Source organism: Hipposideros armiger, unplaced genomic scaffold (genome assembly GCF_001890085.2).
Source record: "Hipposideros armiger isolate ML-2016 unplaced genomic scaffold, ASM189008v1 scaffold_322, whole genome shotgun sequence".
Lineage (NCBI taxonomy): Eukaryota > Metazoa > Chordata > Mammalia > Chiroptera > Hipposideridae > Hipposideros > Hipposideros armiger.
The window spans coordinates 1,217,066-1,233,968 of NW_017731672.1; the positions used below are offsets into that span (position 1 = coordinate 1,217,066).

The 16,903-nt window shown below is 43.1% G+C and overlaps 1 protein-coding gene and 1 long non-coding RNA gene across 14 annotated transcripts in view; both read right to left on the bottom strand.

Moving 5' to 3' along the window:
- The window catches only part of RBMS3 (RNA binding motif single stranded interacting protein 3), a 1,293,188-nt gene that overhangs the window by 1,115,745 nt on the left and 160,540 nt on the right, over positions 1–16,903 (bottom strand). The gene's annotated exons all lie outside the window — the stretch shown is intronic.
- LOC109392285 (uncharacterized) overlaps positions 4,713–16,903 on the bottom strand; it is a 49,501-nt gene continuing 37,310 nt past the window's right edge. For all 3 annotated transcript variants that reach the window (XR_002126027.1, XR_002126028.1, XR_002126029.1), the window contains exons 2-4: positions 6,083–6,293; positions 5,805–5,937; positions 4,713–5,698 (exon numbers count right to left, since the gene is read on the bottom strand). This is a non-coding gene — a long non-coding RNA (uncharacterized LOC109392285). The remainder of the gene's footprint in view (positions 5,699–5,804; positions 5,938–6,082; positions 6,294–16,903) is intronic.

The following is a 16,903-nucleotide window of genomic DNA, read 5'->3' on the forward strand; positions in this document are numbered from 1 at the left end:
GAAGCAACGTCCTCCACAACTAGACTGAAGAACAAAACAACAGGAACTGTCTGTTCCCCTTCCCCCAATTCCCCAACAATGTTCCCATCCCCCCAATACCCCAATAAAAATCTTTTTAAAAAAAGAAAATAGGCAGTTAGAGGTTTGACATATATAGATGTTGTTACTTCTATTTGATGTATATTTTAATATATTGGGTCGTCAGGAAAGTCATGATGTATTTTTCTATGTTTTTCAATGCAAAAATGCATCATGACTTTCCCAACGACCCAATATGTATACATGTTTATCTCAGTAAATAGAAAGGAATGGCTACAGTGAATTTTAAGTCAAATAACTCAAGAAAAGTCGTAGCGCTTTCTTCATGGACCAAAGAAGTGATCTGCTTCTCGGGACACACATAACAGCGAGTAGAGTCCAGAAGTGCGTTGCAAGCTGATGCATGAGGCAGTGGTCCCAAGGAGAGAATCTTCTGCCCAGTCTCCTCCTTTCATCCCCTAGATGAAGACACTGCTGGATGTGTTTATTAAAAAAATACTGAGAAACTAAGGCATCACGAAGTACAGGCTCACTGCCTGGGACTAAGATTTGATGAACATAGACGCTCTCAGGGGCACTCCATGTTGCCAGTAGAAAACAAGGGCTTCCAAAGACTCCTTGACATAGCAACTGAACATTGACTCTTAAGAAAAAACTCAGGCCAGTAAACATCAGCCCAGGACTGAATCAGCTTTGAAGAAATCCACTAAGATCCAATATGTCAGTCAAAAATCAAGTTGGCTGATAACCCCAAATCTGTCAACTCAGCTGCTCTGAGACTCCATTCTTTTTCTTTCAAATCTAGCAAGATTACTGTAACTCTAGGAAAGTAAAACACTGAGAAGTATAAAAAACAGGGAAGGGATAAAATATTTATAAATAAGGAAGACATAAATCAAACCCATAGTATAAATACTTCCTAATCAGTTAAGTGTAGGTATAATACATTTTGAATCCCATTGTGATTACTTGTGTGTGTGTGTGTGTGTGTGTGTGTGTCCATGCACACGCATGTGCATGCCAGCTGATTTTAAAGTTTGTAAAGCTCTGAAATAAAATTGGTAGAGGTTTTATTGAAATATTTAAGAGAGTTTGTCTACTTAAATTTGTAATCATATTTAAATATTTAAGATGATTTGATTCATAAAGTATGTTTTATTAGTGGCCAGAGTAGCATGTTCATGTTTAGGAAGAAAATTAATAATAAGTTTTAAAATGTGGGCATGAAAAGGTTTTTTCTACATAAAAGGTCCTTGGTCATTTAAGATCCTAAAAACAATGTTATTATGATTTTTTTTTTCCTAAGAGAAATCTTGCCCTAATCTTGCATAAAATACAGCCCCACCCTCCAAGACTTCAGCAAAGAGTGAGAAGAAAAGAGATAAGGCAGATTCTGTTATATACTATAATTCTATTTACACCCCCAATAAAATAAACATAAAAACCTTTACTGGGAACCCATACAGGAAACACATTTCTTTGTGTGTCCCCCCAACAACAATCAAAATAAATTAGGTGTGTGATACCTGTAACAAAGATTCAGGCACATTTTCTTACTTTATAGGATTGACATTTTCAACATGTCTCTTTCAAAGCAGCAGCTGGTCAGTCTGACATGCTTTTTAGAGCATTATAATGAACTTAGAGAATTTTCAAAGATGAAATCCTGTTTACAAAACTGCCATGCCAGAAAAAGCAAACCCCTTGTATAAGAACCCTGATCAATGCATTAGCTACTCTACACAATATCCAATATTTCTACGAAAATGTCAGGGCACAACAAAGGCTTGCAGACTGAGTGTCTGGGAGCCTCTTGTAATGGAATGTGACAAGAGCCAGGCACTTAAGGCAGGCTCAATCAATGTTAATTGAAGCAGAAGTTATTCAAAGGCAAAAAGGAGTCCTTGAGAGGTGAAAGGGGGTTTTAGGATTGCTTGACTCTCTCCTTTTCCCATTATCTCCTTATATTTAATTACTTGTTCTAGCCAGTGAATTGTCATTTGATTTACCATCAGGTGATTCTTCCCAGTCTCATATGTTTGTGGAGTCTTTCATTTAAAGGAAAAAAAAATATCTCGTAACCTTTGGAGGTGCCGGTTTCATAGGAATGAAACTGTTCTCTGACAAGTGGTTCTCAGGTTCATACGGTCCCATTTTCCAGTTCCTAACACAGCAGAGGTACCAGGAGATGGACAAAGTGAGAAACTGTTTAGCCCTGAACGATACTGCTGTATCTTCTCTGGGACAGTGTTATTTCTATAATTGACTGGCATCAGGAATTTTAATTCACTTGGGCTTCCCCCAGAAGCAGACCCTATAACAGGAAGTTATATGCAAATTAACTACTGATTAGAGTGGTGCTCCCAGGAAACACTGATTGAGAAGTGAGGATGTGAGACAAGGAAGGAAAGACAGCCAACAAAAGAGGGTTAACAAATTAGTTCCCACCCTGAGCAACTGGAATGTCACCTCCTGGGGGACTCAGAACCAATGCTGAGCAGGCTTCAGTCATCCAACCAAAGGGTGAGGGAGCCGGGGCCGTTATATACCAACTTGCTTCAGGCTCGGTTGAGAGCTAGTCTCGGTGGGGAGGGGAATAAACACCCAGCACCTTGGAGCTGAGATGCATGCCTATGCCCCAGCTGGAGAAAGCCCTCAGAAATAGGGACAAGGTGCCAACTATATTCTGGAACAATCAGCCTGTGCTTTAAACTCCTGTAGTCCTTCAAGCAGGTACACAATAATACCACCTTCTGGGTAAGCTGTTGGTGGCAACTGGAAAGAGGCTATTTTCCTCTGACATGAATAATGTCCTTTGATACACACTAAGGAACTAAGGTTAGAGTCAGCATCATTTTGCTCAGGAATCTAATATTGTTTTGCCTTTGGTCAGTGCTCTCATTTACCCCTGAGATAGCTCTTGGGATCAACATTCACATCCAGTTAGGACTTTCCCCTGGAGATGATGCACTGGAATCTCAGAATGCTAAATAGGAGTAGAATTCAGCATAAGGTAAGCTAAACCGGGACCCCACTCCCAAGTATATATATTTTTATTTTACATTAAAAAAAAAATGCTAATTTTTAAATAAAACCTTTCCTTTTCATATTGATTTGCACCTGGTTGGCCTACATTTGCTAAGAGCTTAGACAACAGTTGGGGAAAACAGGCAGGAGAGAATTATAATTAATGGTCCCATGTAAGGGCAGTGAAGTTCCAAAGGTGAGGTTCAAGGTCAGAAGCTGGAAAAGCAGAAAAGGACTGGGGCTCAGAGGCAGCAGCTGAGCACAGTAGGGAAGAGCCCACGCTTTGGAGTCAGGAAGACCTACATTCCAGGTATGAGTCTCCCCAACTGGGGGACCTGGTCCAATCACCTAGCCATTTTGTGCCTCCGTTTCTCATCCAGGAGTTAAGAGTACCTACCTCATGTTGCTGTTGTGACAATTAAATGAGCCAGTGTTCATAAAAGTGCTGTGCCCAGCGATCAGCATAAGCTAAGTACTTGTTACTTACTCTTATTATTATTACCATTTTCATGACTTCAAGGTAGAAAGTAGAAAATATTCTTTCTACTATGCATGGCTTGAAGTCCAGGATTAATATCTGTGGGACTATAATGTATCCCAAGGCAATCAAAGAACCACTTCATACGCCGCCCAACATGAAATGAATTATCTTAGCTTTGTCTTTGCTTCACATTTGGTCATCTGGAAGTCTCAGTCAGGGTGGTGGAGAGTGCCAGGGTTTTCTCAAAAATACTTTCTACCAGAGTGGCAGATACAGTCTGACAAGGCCTGAGACGGGTCGAATTCTTCCCTACAGGGAATGCAACCTCTTTGTCAGAATTTAGAGAGAGACTCGCCTGCCCTCGGATGCCACAGCCCAATGTTGCAAACAGGTGGGAAAGATGATACCTCACACATCTATGTGTGTGGTAAACTTCACTTTCTGTGAAAGCAGTAGTGTCATCTGTGTGAAGGAAATAAAATACCTGCCCAATTCCACAGCAGAAAGAATTAAGGTGTTTGGCCATGTGGTCAAGGTGGGAAGTGGCAGACTCTCTTCTCCTGACTCCTGTCCTACGAATCTTCACCTTGTTTTCTAATGGCTTTAAGCAAGGATGCCTAAGAAGCTACTCAGTGTTCCTAATCAAAGCTCAACGACAAGAAATTGAAATATTCTTTCAATTCTTTATTCACAAGTACAATAAGCACCATTTATTGAGTGCTGCCACATCCCAGTATGTTTACAATGTGTAAGGTACCATCCATGTGATGTCCTTTTACAGGCACTTATCACCATAACTAAAGGAAGTGCCATTATCCCCATTTTATATATGCAGAAATTGAGGTTTGGAGAGCTTGTGGCTTGTCCTAGAGTATCAGAGAAACCAGTGGGGACTGTAAAATTAGAGAATGGTGGCACACTGGCCTAGCAGGGTTATGCCATGACTAGAGATTTCTAGAGTTCACTATAATAAGAATAGAGAAGTCGACCACACACACTGTCCCCACAGTAAGCAACGCATAGCTCTAGTGACACTTTTGAAAGAGCAATAAGGTGGTATCCAGCTGAGATCTTTGGCAGGTCCACCACCCGTAGGTCTGCCTTGGACTTTCTTACACAGCCACCAAGGACACAGTAGTGCAGGAAATTGACAGAGACCTTGTTGCTGAGTCAACTAAAGGTGTTTTATTGCAAGGCAGGCACAGTTACAGAAAGAACATAAGTCAGCAATACCACAATTTCCGTAAACCCAAACACAGAAGCATGCCTTGTTCTCTAATTCCTCCAAAATGGGTAGATCCACAGACAGACCTGAGCAACACTGTTGATGAGGTCAGTTGATCTCCAATTTGTGCTTTGCCTTAGCAAATGGCATTTCTAAACCATCTACTTACTGCTGGTTAGCTTACATTCAGGGTCTTTGAAGCCATGTTTGATATTTATAATTTCTCCCCCATTCTAGCTGCAGGATCAGACAGGAATTAAATTTCAGCCTATTAGGTTTGTGTTTCTTTGGAGCATAACATATATATCAAAGAGCATGCAAGCGCCCCGGGTATAATATATGTTTGATTGTATTTCAACTCTAAGTGATACCACATTGAGATTGCTTCAGTAGCTAAGCAAATGTGACTCAGGCCATTACCTGGATCCAAACTTAAAAAAAGAAGTCAAGAAAGAAAACGTATTTTTAATCTAAGGATCAGTGCTACACAAATCAAACCACGCAGCCCCATTTACCAGGTAACCTGGGATTGCAATGCAGAAAATCCCTACTGACAGAATTTGTTCATAAATAAGGCTAATGTCAGCAACAGAATTATACTTTCCAAAGCAATTCTTTTCTTATAATTCCCAGGGCCAAGAGAAGAAAAAGAAAAGACAGAGAGGGAAAAAGGGGGAAAAAAAAAAAAAGCTAACCAATCAAAAGCATCCAGAACTGTGCATGTTATGCAGATGATGACAAAGCAAAAAAACAGTCCAATCTGGAACCACAGCTCAGAGAGCTTCATCAGAAGGGGTGTTGGGCTTGAGTCCCACTCTAGGTGCTTCTTGGTCCCGGCTGCTGTGTTCTGCCCTGGGGACCAGCAACATCTTCCTCACTGCCCTTCAGCAGTCTCTCAGGACACCTGAGAAGGTGGGTCTGTCTTCCTGTGAAAGGACACACAGGACAAAGCCCATCAGGCCTGGGCCCAAACCATCTGATAGCTAAAGGTCGATGGAGTCAAGGGCAGAGGGAAGAGTGGTGTTTCCTCACCTCCTCCGGGCTTGCTTCCTGCTGCCTCTCCAGAACGGTGGCTTTAGGCTTTGGATCAGCCAGTGGCTTGGAATCTTTGAGATCTTGGAGTGAGCTCATTGGGGGACCCATCACCTTTCAGTCCATGATATCTCTGTTGACAAGAACATAAAATAAATACCCCTGCATCACTGGTCCATGGAATCTTGAGGAGAAGGATGCACAACAGAGCGACACAGGCACACAGACAGGAGGGGAGGGAGGACGAGAGAGAATAAAACTCAGAAAGGATACTCTACCTGCTACCTTTCCCTGGACTTCCCCCAGGCAGTCGTATCCTGGATGGGAGGCTTGAGGTGATTTCTAAGACCTCCCAGAGGTCTCAAAGGTCTGAAAGGTCAGGAAGCATCATTCCATTGCCATGCGGGCACCTGAACTCAAAACTCAGGTCCTTGAGAACCTCAGCCAGCCTTGCCCCAACTCTCCTGAGTGGATCCTGTCACTGAAATACTACATAACAGAGAGCAAGATACAGTTGAAAATTAGCAGGAGGTCCTTCTTCCTTTGCCCCGGGGTCATAAACAGGGGAAAGGTAGGGGGCTGGGGTAGGAGGGCTATCAACAACCACCTGGTCTTCTCTGCAGTGATTTCAGTATTCAACTTCAAACTCTCAACGTGTCATCGAGTGAAAAATTGCTAAGAAGATTCCTCCAGGCCCATGGTCCACGCCCTTTGGGTCAATCTAGCATTGCTATTGACTCTAAAGCATCACTGGGATCCTGAACAACGTTTCTATCCCAGTCACACTGCCTGGGGCAGAAGAACTCCAGAAATGGACCATGACAGACAACTGGTTCCACTTACGACCCTCCTTTCCCAAAACTCATGGAAAACCCAGGGCTACCCATTTGTCCATTCATAGAGCCTGTCTCCCCGGAACACAGGGTGGGTAGCATACCAGGGAAGAACGCAGGCTGAGAGTCAGAGGAACATAGAGTGCTACCAAGAGAGGTGGATAGAGAACGGCATTCAAGAGAAACTTATCCCAACAAAGCCAGTTACCAGTGGAGTACCAAAGGGTAGGGGCTGGTAGGTGTGGTCTGTCCTACACACGCATAAAAAAAAGGACACATTGTCTGTCAAGCATTTAAAAGCAATAATAAAACTAAGAGTCAGTCTGCCTTTTACTAGGACCATACACTGGCAATTCTAAGCAATGTTAGTGACAAAACACTCCTTTCCCTCCAGGCAGATCCCCGTCCTCGGCCCATCATTGCAAACTACGCACGGGATCCCAGACTTCCCAGAGTCTTTGCCTGTATTCCTCCCTCTGCCTGTAATCTTTTTCCTCCAGTATCACCTGCCCACATACTACCCATGTTTGAGCTCCATTTTAAATGCTGCCTCTTCAAAGGAGGCTCTCATGAGTAATCTTTTCTTCCTCTTAACTCCTAGGACAATGTATCTATATTCTTCAGTTGCTACCTTATATTATACTTCAACATGCAAAAATAGTATCTTCCCCATTGATAGACATCAAGATGCAGGGTATGGGATTTGGAATGGTTAGAATCCCAGGGTATGATTAGAATCCCAGCTCTCACCCTGAACTAGCTGTGTGATGCTAGGCTAGTTTTAATAACCTCTTTGCCTTTTCCCCCACATTTATACAATGAGACTATCACCTATCTCATAGGGCTGTGGCATTAAATTAGATAATGCACATAAAATAGCTAGCCCAAAATAATATGCACCCTACAGTTATTTTTCTCTACCTTCTTCTCAAGGGTAGCATTGTATTGTTTCATCTTTGTCATCCCCTCTCCCCCACTCTTACAGGACTTATCAAGAGAAGTCATAAAATGTGGAGGATATAGAAATGCAAGGGTATTAAAAATGAGGGTAGAGAATACCTACCACATAAGCCTGTTTGGAAGATTAAATGAGGGAACATGTGTTAATTTTTTAGATCAGAACCTGGTGCCTGGTATGAGTTCCAGGAATGTACGTTAAGTAAAATAATCTTGTGAGTGAATGTAGGATTCCTTGACTGCATGTAGCACTCCAAATATAGATTATCAAGATACTGTTTACTCTGCTTCAAAGTCCTTCCTGCCTTCCCCAAATAAAAACATCAGGGGGTAGATGGAAACAGTAGAGTGTTTAGAAAATTGCACAGGGTTAGAGCTAAGAGACCCTGTCTCCTTCAGATAACACGTTTTGGTAATTCGTGATGTGCTAGGTACCAAGCTAAAAACTTTACAAGTAGTGTCTTATTTAACTTTCATCTGAGCCCTATGAGGAGCTGCGTGGACTATCCCTATTTTACAGATGTGACAACTGAGGCACAGAGAGGCTAAGTAACCTGCCCATGAATGCACAGCTAATGAGGTGCAGAGCTAGGTTTGTTAAGTAAGTGTTAGAGCCACGCTTTCACTCACTATGGGTCTCCTTCAGAACTTTCTGTGAGGATGGAAATATTCTGTGCTATCTCATATGGTAGTCACTACTGTTGAGCTCTGGAAATGTGGCTAGTGTGACTGAGGAACTGAATTTTACATTTTACTTAATTTTAATTAAACTTAAATAGCCACGCATATCCAGTGGCTGCCCTATTGGAAACTTCAGGACTATCACATCTTAAAGATACACCCCTCGTTTTCATGTTGGATGGAGATGACGTAATTTGTCCTAGGCACGAAGTCAGGGCAGAATTTTCAAAGCGGGGAGCAGGGCTATGCTAATTATGGAGTGTAAGCTCTGGAGGAAGATACACTTGAGTGTGAAGTCCAGATTCTATCGTTCACTGGCTGCGCCGACAGCACATTAGTTCACCTCCCTGTGTGTCTGATGGCTTTTCGGTGAAAGAAGCATAATACCATTTTTAGGGCCAACGTGATCATCAAATAATATAGCAAATGAGAGAGTGGTTAGCACACACCTGGCACAATGCAAGGTGAAGCTGTGGAACACATACGCGTCACTTATAAAAAGTCCTCTCTCCAAGCTTGGTGAGAGAGCAGAACAGACCAAGAGAAAGGAATAACATAAACGGGGCGGGGCCCTGTGTGGTTTTCCACCTGCATTCCACTTAGCACGCCTGCGTGTGTCACTGAATGAGCATGAGATGAGGGACACAAATCTGTCTTCTCAAGACTCTCGGAGCCTTAGTGCGTGCAGCTAGTGTTTATATGTGATTTTCCCCTAATGCTCTGGCTTTGGAACTTAATCACCACCCCACCCCAAGCTAAATAAGGGCCCTTCATGTTATTTCCCCCGAAACCAAATTCCTATGTACAGGCTGTTATTATGATTATGTCTATAACTGAGCAGCAACGCTCCTTATCCCAGCCAGCTGCTGGATGGATGCTTGTTCTTGCTCGCTCGCTCATAAACACACGCACTCTATTTCTCTCTTGCGTGTATGCACACGGGTATGCTCTCTCTTTCCGGATTGGTTGGTAACTGAATTGTCTCTTACCTCCAAACCCACCCTGCTTAGAGGAGGGGGGCTGGGACTCCACAGATCACGCCTCTCCTGGGCCAGCAGGCTCCCTTGGGTCTGCCGGTAGGGGGTGCCCCCTCCTGACCGCAGGCAGCAGGACAGGTAACGACCTCCATATTTGTTTACTACTCCATCAGCACGGCCCCAGTAAGAGCTCTTCACACTGGGAGAAGTAACTGGTTCCAGTAAGAGCAACGGACTCCATTCTGCAGTTTCTCTATATTCCCAGCATCTGTTTCTTTGTGCCCCCCTCAGAGATACCAGCTGGCCAGCTGGCCAGGGTGCCCTCCTCAGGGGCCTGGGATCCCTCTCTGCAAGGCCCATCATCCAAGTATTGATGTTTTTATTATCCTGACTTCTTCTTCCCTTTGTTCCCTCAGCCCTACAGGGATAGCTGCCTCTGTGAACCTCAGAATCCTTGTGTACCTCTTGGATTGTGCAACACTTGGTTAACAAGTGATGGGGTTCAGGAACCGCTACCCCAACATACGCCACCTTGGCGTACTGAATGTTTTAAGCTGACGGAGTTTGAGAAAACAGCAGAGCAGAAAGCTCACTCTGATCTCTCCCTGTCACCCTTTCCCCCTGAAACAGGTCCTCGGAGCCTCAGGTGAGCGGTGCCCTCCCTATGCCCGGAGGAAGGGAGCATCCTTATCTCCAAACACAGACTCCTTCACCTCTCCTATTCCTCCCTGACTGCCCAGTCTTCATCACATCTCATATAAAAATACACAGGTCTAACTGTTTCTTCAGATCTTCATTTGCTTAGGAAGGTTCTGTGACACATAGAACTTGCATTAACTAAATCTGTATGCTTTTCTCCTGTTAATCTGTCTTTATCAGTTTAATTTTTCAGGCCCAACCAGGGACCCTAAGAGGGTTGCAGAAAACCTTTTCATCCCCTGCGTAAGCCTTCGTACTAATTCTTGTGGTTAAAGTAACTTGCGTAGCTTCTGTCTCCTGACAGCCCCTGACTTCATACTCCTTTCCCTCTTCCATAGACAAACTCAGTCACTATGTACATAAGAATGTATGAGTATGTCCTACATTTTTTTCCCAGCTAAAAGCTACCAATAAGTTATCAACCTATCCTGATATTCCTTTTCTAGATCGTCTCTGCCCAGCATCTAAATACAGGATAGGAAAAAAATAATAATAATAGAGCACATCGAATCATGTCATTTGATATGTGAGAGAGTAATTAACCCCTGAGCTCATTCCTGGGCACATCTAGGAGGGCAGCTAAAAGTCAGGTAAACCACATGGACGTTGCCATTATCAAAGATCAACATGTGGGAGTCTTTGCAGGAGGCATTTGCTAGAAGTCTAGGGTGCAGGCCTTCTGTAGCAATAGAGCAACAACTAAGTATGTCAAATGAACATGATCCCTCATGGCATTGCAACTTTGACAGTCTTAACTTCCCCTCCTGCCAGCTCTTAGAGAAGGTGCAATACAATACAACACATTGCAACACAAAAGGAGGCTATATTATATCAGATCCACTTGAGAGGTACTGACCACCACCATCCCTACCCGCAACCCACGCCCAATGCTGTCAGTCTTATCCTTTGTAAATACAGTGGGAGATCCGGGATGAAACCTTCACTGTTTGTTGGTTATTACCACCTGCCTCTCCCACCTAGGTGAGTTGAAGGAAGGATAAATTGATCCATAGCATCTCCAATCACATTTAGCTCTCATTCTTCTGGAATGATTCCTGCGGATGAGTCAGGACTTCATGCCACAGATAAAGTGACTGTCCCACAATCCAAGGTGTAGCTCACCCACCTGCCAGCCCCAACATGACTGGCAGCCGAGGCATGTCTAGTGGATCAGTGGGCATCCTGGCTTGGAGCAACCATCACAACCTGGATCGGCAGACTCCAAATTGCCTGCACTCTTCAGCCGGTAGCCTGGACCTTCATCCCTACGCCACGCGAGCCACACGCCTTCACGTAACTGGTATATGTAAGCCTATGGTTTCTGGTTTCAATTTCATCTGCTGTTAATTCTGATCTTCATAGACAGTAGTTTCCTCAAAGTTCAAAAGCCCAGTCTCGATTCCTTTCCAAGCCATTGCTCTCTTTAATACCTGTAAATGTAGTTGAAGCTGTCCATGTTCCACCCTTGTCCCTTGGCCTTTCCAAGAAGGCCAGCCTCCAACTGCCATTAGCTTCACCTCTTTGCGTGAGGATAGTCTCCCAAAACTATCTGTCTGGGCATGGCAGCCCAGGGACATCTGGGTAGTAAGTCATTCTGAGAGGATTCCTCAACCAGTGGCTGATAGAGTCTGGGGGAACATTTTGATTACATGGTCTTAGCTGTTCCCAGAATTCCCCCTTAGGCTTGAGCTCCAGCATCCGGAGTCATCCACAACTGGCTCAGTAACACATCCTTTCTTTCCTTTCCCTATCTTCCTCTCCCTCTCCTCTTACTGGTGTTCCCAAACAAACTATTTGCTCTCAAATCCATGTCCCAGGGTCACTCTTGGTGAACTAAAACTTAAGACAATGGAAAACCACCTTTTTCCAGCTCCAGTCACTTTAGTCTTGTCAGCAAATGCATCAATTTTATGTGCATATAGATGTAGATATACATAAATATGTATTCCCAGGCTATGTTAATTGGATTTATAAATAACAAACAATATAAGTCGCACTAACAGTCGAGTTTTCATGTATTTTGCTTTGTTCTGGTTCTGTCTACCCTGTAAGTTGATAAGATGTTCAAAGGCCAGGGGTACATCGCCTCCTTCTTCTATCATTTTCCACGATGCCTGGCATGACTCTCTGCAAAGTAAATATTCAATCAGAGCTGACAGAGACGAGGCCATAGAGGTCATGTTCGTCTGTCTCATGGGCCTGTCAAGGGTGAGAAGGCTCCTAAGAGAAGGAAATTGTGATGCTATTTTCAACCCTTTCAAGGATGAGCCTGGAAGACCAGAATGGAAGCTGGCACCGAGACAGGGCACCACGTCAGGACACCAGAGTCACACGGCACGTGTTAAGCTTTACATGCCCACGAAATGGAAGATGCTGCATCATCAGTTATGTTCTCTTAGCCTGTTTTTGAGTGAGAGTCCAGTCAGAGGCAAACTGAGCTAGAAGAGCTAGGTGGGTCAATGCTAGGTCCATTCCTGGGAGATCTTTCTGGAAAACCTCGACCCTTTGCTAAAAATTAGGAGCCATCTGATTTATTACACACCTCCAAGTACATCGCACAACAAATGGGTGCTAATAGGTAAGGGACCAAAACAGGTAAAAGGGGAGGCCCCACTTTGACCCATCATCTTATACTCCGGAAGTAAAGATTTGGGGGACTAGTAGCAGAGGCAGGCAGTGGTGAATATAAGTACCTCGAACTACAAACATGCCCACCTTTGTGTCGGGCTTTCATTCCCCTCCTGGGCCCAAGGGACTTGACTTCCCTTCCTAAGTAGAATAAAGGCTGGCTTTTCAGACATTCTAAGACCTGGAATCTTTATTAACTACTCCCCCAGGATATAAAGGTTCTAAAGGACCTTCTGAATCAAAGAAAGGTGGAATGACAGTGTTATTTCAGAACTGAGTATTTTGTTGCATTATTTTCTAAGCCTTTCACCACTGACAATCCAGATAAAGTATTGATTAAACAGATCACTCTGCATTACACAGATGACTCCCAGCTTGGCTGCTAACAGAGCTCACTGTAATGTCCTTCTGGCCCTTCGTGGTGGACTCTAGCACCTCAAGAACAAATAGCCACTGGAAAGAAAGCTCACAGATCAGCATTCCACAGAGACTTTGCCACAGCTGCAGGTGCACAGGGCAGGCGTGCCCATAGAACGTAGCCGCCCACCAGTTACGAGATGCTAAAAGAACATTTCTAAGGCTTTCTCTGAGGAAATCACATCAACATATGGCTTTACATCAATCCTTCTGTTCAAGGCAACTTAAATTCTATAGCAGCTTTCTAAAAATAATTCTAATTTGACTAGAAAGTCCAGCCCTTTACAAAGCCCAGACTGGTTTCCCCCCACCCCCGCCCCAACACAAGGGAACTTGGAGAAGCCACAACAATGACAAGCAGACAGAGCACTGGGTAATTCATCCAGAAATGAGTTGCAAACAGAACATTAAACAGCTGTCATATGGCCAGAAAGGTGTGAGGACTAAGAAGGGCGTGCAAGGGAGGCACAATGAAGACCAGAGACCTCTAAGCACCAACACGAAGGCACACACAATGTAGTCTCCCGATCCATCTTCCCTGTCTTCTGCCCGCATCTACATACACATCCTTCATCCCACAGCCAGATAAGCGATCATTTACATGATATACATTGAAAATAGACACAAGGGCCAGAATAACTGAGTCTCAGAGTTAAGTTCTAGAGGACGTGATCAATTCAAAAGTATTCTGCATATTATTTAGGGAGAAATTTGATGCTACGTTTCTCACACGTGAGAAATACAATGCCAATAGAATGCTTCATTAACAGTCACCTTCAGAGCTACAGGCCTATTGAAAAAGAACCATGGCCAAAGGGATAAAAGAAACACATTCCATTAGGGTTATATATTCCATTAGGGTTATTTACGCTCCCATTCTTTGCATGCCATGGGTACCATTAAGCATAAAAATGACATCACAGGTTACCAAGGATTTTAACCACCCAGAAGGAAAGTTTCAGCACTTTCTTAATAATCAAGTTAAAATATTCTGTATTATCCCAAACTGTGCTCAAGTTTGTGTTGAATTTATCATTGGTCATTTAACCTATAGCAGGTCATAGTATTAAACATGGCCCCTTGATATTCCTATTAATGTCTAAAGTAGCTAAATATTAAAGGGTGACTTATTTGAAGTCAATTCTAATTCTGCCTAGTCTCTGCTCCTAAGGCAGTTTAACATCTCCCCACCTTCATTTTATAGCAGTTATTTTCCTTCACCCCCAAACTGCACTTGTCCGTCACAGTCTCTGGGTATTACAAATCAGGAATGGACAAGGGATTATTTATTGTGAGGAGAGCTTTTTTGGTGCTGATGGTTAGTATCTCAAAAAAGCCGGTAAACTCCTATTTGAACGTTTTTATACACATGCTTTATACACTAACTTTGGTGACTGGAGTATAAACTACACGAAACCTGAAGCTGTTTCTTATGCATGTTCCTTTTGTAAGTCTCATAATGTCAAGTAGAGTGCTGGAGAGTTACCGTATTTCCCCATGTATAAGACGCACCCTTTTTCGAAAAATTTGGGGTCTAAAAACTGGGTGCGTCTTATACAGTGGTTGTAGATTTCATTACCCGCAGATCGTGCTGAGGACGAGGCAATATATGAAGACAGTGATTCCTCATCAGACACAGATGAGGAAAAGCTAATGGTTGGGAGTTTTGACAGTGATGAGGAGTTGTATGAATTTTATGATGAATAAAACTTGAGTTCAATAACTTTATGTAATACATTTTTTTCAAATTTCAGGCCCTAAAATTAAGGAGCATTTTTTACATGGGGGCGTCTTATACATGGGGAAATACGGTAGTTGAGGTGACCATGTTTTCTAATAAAAAAAATCTGATGCTCAGTGTAACAGGATATTTCATGCAGGGCTGCCAAAATTGGATTAGGCATCCATCCCCCAGGGTTCCAAGAATAAGATCCAGAGAAGGTTCCTGATGAAGATGGTACCAATGAGTGTCCTGCTAGAGAGCTTCCAGTATTTTCTAATTCGCTTCTCTCCCACGTCTACCTGTAACCTACTGGTTGAAGATGGAGGTTAAGAACATGATCCCGAAGGCCAGAAAGCTACATATGCAGCTCACTGATGTCAGTCCTGCAAAGATGCTGCCAGATCCTCCCAATGGGGAAAGAGGCCCTAGGCATCCTCTGCAGGTGGTCCTAGGACAAGGCACAGAGCAGGCCTAGGAGTTTTCAGTCTCCTAAGCTTGATCCCTCCCTTCTTGGCCCTTCACAGATAGCTGCCCACAGGAAATGAAGGGGTGAGGGATGGGGGTAGGGTGAGTCTGTCTTTCCTCAGGAATTCTGGGAGTGGAGCGCGTTGACTAGTCTGGGAGAGACACCCAGGAAATAAGGAATCCTGCTCATTCCTGAGAGGTGTTGGTGATATATGATGGGTACTTGCCTAGCTAATATAACTTTAGACAATTCTGGATTTCAATGGCCTCAGCTATAAAATGGGAATGCATCGATGACTTAATAACATGGGTTTGACCTGCATGGGTCCACTTATATGCAGATTTTTTTCAATAAATACAGTACAGCAAATGTATTTTCTCTTCCTTATGATTTTTTTAATAACATTTTCTTTTCTCTAGCTTCCTTTATTGTAAGAACACAGTATATAATACATATAACAGAAAAACATATGTTAATTGACTGTTATCAGTAAGCTTCAGGTCAACAGTAGGCTATTAGTACTTAAGTTTTGGGGGAGTCAAACTTTACACGCAGATGTTTGATTGTGCTGGAGGTCAGCGCCCCTAACCTCCTGTTATTCAAGGGTCAACTGTACTAAATGTCTTGATTGCATTAAATATCTTTTATTCAGACATAATGCTTATGCAATTGCTCTAATCCACTGGAGCTGTCAATGAGAAAGTCCCCTTTGCTGTAGCCCAAGAAAGGTTATTAAGGACAGCACCCATCCAAGTCTATACCAGTAAATTTCCAATCTATCAGTCGTTCCAAAGCTGTGACCTGGAGGAACCAAGTTCCCAGGCAGGAAATGAAAATAAACACAGTTCACATTTGTCTGTGTGTGGTCTACCCAGATGCAAACAGATTACTCAACCAGGGCAAACACATGAGGTGCCAGCATCAAACCCAAATGGTGACAGGACCAATTATGACTCGGCTCGCCTTCCTGAATTTGAAATGTCACTTACCCTGGAGAAATGCTGTGTCTGGAAAAGCCCTGCAAAAAAAGAAATCACACCACTAGGACATTCATTCCCATTGATTTCACATGGAGGAAGCAAAATAGAATAGCCAACTTGCTGTGCTACGCAGCAAATCATTACATTCCTTGATTTTGGAGAAGTAGAAATCTTTACTTTAATCCAGAAGTCACGAACTCATATGAACAAGAAGGCCCTGAAGGTAACAGACAAATGAAGAGAGCTGGGTGGGCACTGTGTGAAACCTGAGAGCACGTTTCAGTCCAGTGATCGCTTGCCATGTAGGGGGCAGGGCCTAGGGATATCAGATATTTACATTTTTCAAGAGAAGTCAGAAATCTACATGACTCATGGGAAGCTTCCTAAAATGTTTGCAACTACAATTTTTTTTTTAATTACCATGCATACAAACAAGACATATCCATGGACCAGATTTGGCTTGTAAATTGCTGAATTCCTAGGTTTCCTCCAGGTATTAAAATTATGGCCTTGTGTTCAAAGAGGGTTTTATGAATTTGGCCTCAAAGGCAAGGGAAGTAAAAGCTAAAATAAATGAATGGGACTATATCAAACTAAAAAGCTTCTGCACAGCAAAAGAAACCATCAACAAAATAAAGAGGCAACCAACCAAATGGAAGAAGATTTTTACAAACAACACCTCCGATAAGAGGCTAATATCCAAAATATATAAAAAACTCATACAACTCAACAACAAAA